Source organism: Corapipo altera, unplaced genomic scaffold, assembly GCF_003945725.1.
Source record: "Corapipo altera isolate COAL_440 unplaced genomic scaffold, ASM394572v1 183, whole genome shotgun sequence".
In the NCBI taxonomy this organism is placed as follows: domain Eukaryota; kingdom Metazoa; phylum Chordata; class Aves; order Passeriformes; family Pipridae; genus Corapipo; species Corapipo altera.
The window spans coordinates 1-5,353 of NW_020885026.1; the positions used below are offsets into that span (position 1 = coordinate 1).

The 5,353-nt window shown below is 59.1% G+C and overlaps 2 long non-coding RNA genes across 4 annotated transcripts in view; both read right to left on the reverse strand.

The window, feature by feature from the left end:
• Window positions 1-141: 141 nt before the first annotated feature.
• On the reverse strand, window positions 142-1,584 carry LOC113959210. The gene is made up of 3 exons (XR_003531737.1): window positions 1,558-1,584; window positions 1,087-1,227; window positions 142-538 (listed from the first exon to the last, which is right to left on the reverse strand). It is a non-coding gene; the product is annotated as an uncharacterized LOC113959210 (long non-coding RNA).
• Window positions 1,585-4,195: 2,611 nt separating this feature from the next.
• Window positions 4,196-5,353, reverse strand: part of LOC113959209 — a 6,640-nt gene continuing 5,482 nt past the window's right edge. Inside the window, exons 5-6 of one of the 3 annotated variants that reach the window (XR_003531735.1) lie at window positions 4,670-5,193; window positions 4,196-4,258 (exon numbers count right to left, since the gene is read on the reverse strand). This is a non-coding gene — a long non-coding RNA (uncharacterized LOC113959209). Of the gene's footprint in view, window positions 4,259-4,370; window positions 5,194-5,353 lie in introns of those variants that run through there. The other 2 variants (XR_003531736.1, XR_003531734.1) reach the window with 2 other exon arrangements.

Here is a 5,353-nt window from a genome sequence, read left to right on the forward strand (position 1 = left end):
GGGGCCAATTCTGCTGCCTGAACTCAGCTCTTCAAAGAAGCCTCTAACACTCAGCTGGTGAGTTTTAGAAGCCAGGTATTCCTACACACTCTCAGATATTTTAAGAGCTTCCTGAGTGAAAAACATAGAGCTCTGATTAGGGATATCTGACCTCAAACAGACAGCTCCTTTCCCCTTTCAGTACAAAATTATTTTCAGAGAATCATTTAATAGGAAGTGCCCAGGAATCCCAGACTGTGCTTTCCAGAACAGAAAATAAACAGAGGGAAGGAGCTCTGCACAAGTGTAACACTCCAGAACAGACCTGACTTTAGTTTTTCTCTTTATGTTCAGTTACAGCAGAAGACAAAAACTCCACCAGGAGAGCTGGCACATTACCCATGGTACCCTCAAAGTCTATCTTACAAGGGCTGTAGGAAAATCACAGCTGTACGAGTCCCTTGGGCCTGCAGATGCCTGGGGATCCTCTCCATCCACCTCGTGCTCTCCCAACAGCAGAAAGGGTGACCTCAGGGACACGGTGGCACTCGACACCCTGCTGAGAGAGCAAGGAAACCTTTAGCCTAAAGGTGAGTTGGAATTTAAAATTTCCTTTCCTGGGAGCTTTGTGAAGCCTGCAACCAGAGGGGGAAAATTTGCATCTCCTTTGGTGCAGGTGTCAACAGAGGCCAACAGAGCTTTCACCTTTTTCAGACAACTGTGCCCTTTTTGGCTCCCTGGCAGCTCCAATGGCACCAGAACCCCCTTCCTGCACACCCACGGGTGTCACACACAGGCACCCACACACCTTTGCTCCAGCCCACACGTGGCCAACATTTCCTCGCCCTGGACATCCCAAGGGGAGTATTTCTGCTAGAGAGCACAGCAACTCCCTGTCCTTGCCAACTGCCTCCTTGAAAAAAGGGAACCAATTGTCCTGCACGTTTCTCCAACACTCAAGGTCTTTTGAAGCTGCTCTCATGGCACCAAATCTGCTTGGGGTCTCTCCCAGCTGTTGGCTGTCCTCGGAGCTAACAGGCACACACTCTATTCCATCCTCCCACAGCCAAATTCCCTTCTCACTGGTAGGACGGGCCCTGCCCTTACCTGTGTGAACTCCCGGGCTCGGCACAGCCGTGGGTACAGAGCAGCTTCCCAAGGCAGCTCCCGCCCGGCAGGAAGCACAACTCGCCACACTCCACCAGCCGCTGGGCACTGAACTGAGCTGAGCCCCAACTGAGGGCACAACTGGACAGAAAAGGAGCAAAAAGCATTAATGTAGCACCAAGAAACTGAGACCAGTCTTTGCCTCGTAACCCTGCACGGGGAAAGGCTTTGGGATTCCAAAGCAAAACCTGAGACACCCAGAGAGCACCAGCCCCGCAGCACTGCTACGGCTCCCTCCATGCTCACCCGGCAGGTAACGGGCTTACCCGGCCCCCGCCGCCCAGCACAAGGCGCCCCTAAACGCCCCCCAGCTCCCCCGGTCCATAAACCCAGCGGCCAAGGCGCTCTCCCCTCCGCAGCCCGGGCAGCAGCGGGGCCGCACCCTCAGCCCTCACACACAACCGCCCGCACCTGCCCCGCCGGCCCTTCTATACCGCGGGCCGGCAGCGCTGCCCAATCAGCACTCGAGCGCCTCCGCCCAATCGCAGCCCGCCTGTCCCTGCGGCCCCGCCCCGCCCGCTCCGCCGGCCCCGCCCCTCGGCGCGGCCCCGCCCCCCGTTCCCTCAGCGCGGCTCCCGCCGCCGCCGCAGCCCCGGCGGGCGCTGCTGGGGCCGGGGAAGGGCGGGTGGGAGCTCCGCGGGCACGGCCCGGCCGGGAGCTCTCCCGGGACAAGGGGAGCGGGGACAAGGGGACAGCGGCGTCCTTGGGGGCGGGCCGGGGGGCGGGGCCGGCGCGATCCCGCGGCGCTTCGCTCTGGGCTCTGGGGCTGTTTCGGGCTGGTTTGGGGTGCGGGTTTTGGGGCACTGCGCACACCCTCCCCTGGTCACAGCTCCCTGCGCTCCCCGCACCCCTCGCTCAGCTCCGCGGGGATTTGTGCCTCCTCTGAAGGTGGCAAATGTCTGCAAAGCCAGCCGGGAAGCCAGAGAGCTGCAGCCCCCGGGCCCCGCCGCGGCTTCCCCGCCGTCACCCGGCACCTCCGGCCCGTCCCGCCCCGCAGCACCGCCCCCCGGCCCCGCCCCAGGCCCCGCCCGGCCCCCCCCCCAAGAACGCCGCTGCCACCCGCCCTTCCCCGGCCCCAGGGGACCGCTGCGACCCCGCGGGGAAGGGACCCCCGGGCCGGCCCCGTCCGGCCCCGCCGCTGGCCCTGCTCGGCCACCGCCCCTCGCCCCCAGTTTTAACATCAGAGAGCCAAGATTTAACCCAGAGCGCCGCAAACTCCCAAGTGCAGGGCATCTCCATAGACTTGTTATTTTTCTCTTTTTAATGACCGCGTTGCCAAAGTGGGGGAAACACAATCAGCATTCCCCAAACACAATCACAGCATCTCCAGGGCACGGCGGGACCGCCGAGAGGGGGCTGTCCCGCCGGTGCCTGCCACCGCCCACTAACCCGCCGCCCGCGCCCGGCACCGCCGAGCGCCCCGCCCTGTCCCCACAGGGGGAAGCAGCGCGGCGAGACGGCGCTGCGGGAGCGGGGCGGAGGTCAGGCAACAGGATAGACGCCTCTCTGAGGCAAGGGGGCCTCTAGCCGCCGTCTTTAGTGTGGTCTGGGCTGAGTTCCGGTCTTGGCGGCGCCATCTTTACTGTGGGTTTGGGGGCGAACTTCCGGGCTGTGGCCGCCATCTTTGTGTACGGCCTTGGAGGTCTTCCGGGCTGAGCGCCGCCATCTTTCTTTCGGGGCGGCCTCGGACGACTTCCGGTTCTGGAGGGCGCCATCTTTGCTGGTGCGCCGCCGAAAACAGTCCGGTTGCTCTCTACTTCCGGTGCCCGACTTTACCCGAATTAGCGTCCCTCGCTAATTTCTGCGCTTTCGCCCCAAAAATCTTTACGTTATTCCCCCCACGCACACCCCGGGAGAGACGGGAGACCTCGAGTCCCGCCGTGCCGCCGGAGCCGGCCCTGAAGTCGAGCGGGGAGCAATGCAGCGGCACGATAGCCAGTGCGCATGCGTCGCCGGTTCCCTTTGCCCGGCCGCCCTCAGTTACTACGTCAACGCCGGCGTCTTGCCAACGACTGCGCATGCGCCGGCGTCACCACCCGTTTCGCTCTGTCACAGCGCGCGCCTCGCCCGCTTTGCCGGGGCCCCTCCCTCACATTTCGCGGCTCCCCCCCCCCCGCCGCTTTTTCGGCTCCCTGGGGTTCCCCCACCCACCTTTTGGGGTCCCCTTCTCACATGTCAGGGGTGACCCCCAAGTTACGGGGCGGAGGGCGGGGCGGGGAGTAAACGGGGGGCCCAAGACGGGTTTTTTTTCTCTTTCATTTCACTTTTCATTTTATTGCCTTTTTAGTTCGCTCACTTTTATTTTTTTCTTTAATTTTCTTTCGTATTTTATATTTCCTTCTTTATTTCGTTTATTTTGTATTCTCTTTATTATTTTTCATTTTCTTTTTTTTTCTTTTCTCTTTCTCGTTTGGTTTTTATTTTTTTATTTCTTATTCTTCCACAGAGGAAGAAAGAACACTGCAGCTCCTCTGGGTCAGAGAAAGGCTCCCCTGCTCTTCCCTTCAACACAATGCCTGCAGTGAGTGCCCTGGAAGCCCGCTCTGCTCCTGCCAGGCACTGGGGCTCACCCACAGGGGGGCTTTGCCAGCACCCAGTGGAAATTAAAATTACAGCCCGGCAGGACCACTCCTGGCCAAGGCCACCGGTCCGTGCAAGTCAGACCACTGACCACCCAGGGGACGGGGATTTTCAGGGGCACGCTTCCAGCTTGTATTCCCCAGAAACTCCAGTTCTTCCTGGCACCGCTTGCTTCAGTCTTCCCCTGTTGGAAGAGGTCACTTTAGTCTTTCGAGGGCCCAGACTGCCAAAGCCCGGCCGGTCCATTCCGTCCACACGCCCTGGTGCTCAGGGGCCGAGGGGCAGCCCTGCCCCGCACAGGCCCCAGGGCTCGCCTTCAGGCCGTCTGTCCCGAGGCTGGAGCGATCCTGCCATCAGCCCGTGGCCACGAGGGGCACAGGAAGCCCAGGGCCAACAGCAACTCCAGGCAGCTGCAGGCAGAGGTTATCCCTTCCCAGCTCTTTGGCAGTGGGGGGGAAGGTGCCTATCATCCCCAGAGCCCACCCCGGTCCTGGGCCACCTTGGAGACAATTCCCCTGTCACAGCCCACTTCCTGTGGAAAAACAGCAAAGATTGGACCTTAGGAGAGAATCCTTCCCTGGGAGGGTGGGGAGGCCCTGGCACAGGTTGCCCAGAGAAGCTGTGGCTGCCCCATCCCTGGAAGCATTCCAGGCTAGGCTGGATGGGGCTGGAAGCCACCTGGCACAGCAGCAGGTATCCCTGAACAAGATGATCCTTAAGGGCCCCTCCAACCCAAACCACTCCAGTATTCCATGAGGATTCTGTGAGCTCTCCCTGCCATTCATTTGGCACCGTTTACTTTCCAATTTAAATTCCCAAATTCACACGGTTTGTTACAGGAATCATTTTAAAATTATTCCAGGAAAAAAAAAGGGAGTGTAAAACATACAAGGATCATTCCTATGTCCATCAAATCATTAGAACTGGAAGCCTATGACCTCACCTCTGTCCTTGTTATTGTTTCCTGGAAAACCCTATGATCCCACAGCTTCAAAGAGAGATCCACTGGAATGACCAGGTTTGCTCTGACAGAGAGCCAGGGGGTTTTAGATCACTTGTTCCTCTGCATCCTTACTCTTTAACCAGGTTTCCCCCAGAGCCATGTTGTGGGAGAAGGTTGGAATTACTAGAAATGGATCAAGTTCACATGTTGTCCCACTGCTTTCCCACTATTTTCAAATTCTTGGAATCACCCACCAATGTGCCCTAGGAACCCACTGTGAAATGGATCAATCAGAGGGACATCTGGAAAAAACCAGATCCAGCAGCAGCCAAAACAATCCCATGGCTCTTTTTACCTGGCCTCCAGGTGCTGCTGCCAGAGCTCCCAGCAGCCGTTCCCGTTCCCAAACAGGCCGGGTGGTGCCATGGAAGACACTCATGACATGCAGGAGGGTGAGGAGGCGCTTCTGGACGTGCTCTTTGCTGTGGAATCAGATGCCAGAGTTCAGACTGTCCTCATGGTCCCTTCCAACCCAAACCAGCCTGTGATTCCATGAGGTGATCAGCACCTCTTCCAAGTCCCTCCCAGAAACGTCCTCCCCTAACCCAGACCTTCTCCCCTCCTCTTTTTGGCACATCAGGGATGTGCTGCCAAGTGCCATGGCACAGCAAGCCTCAGCATTCC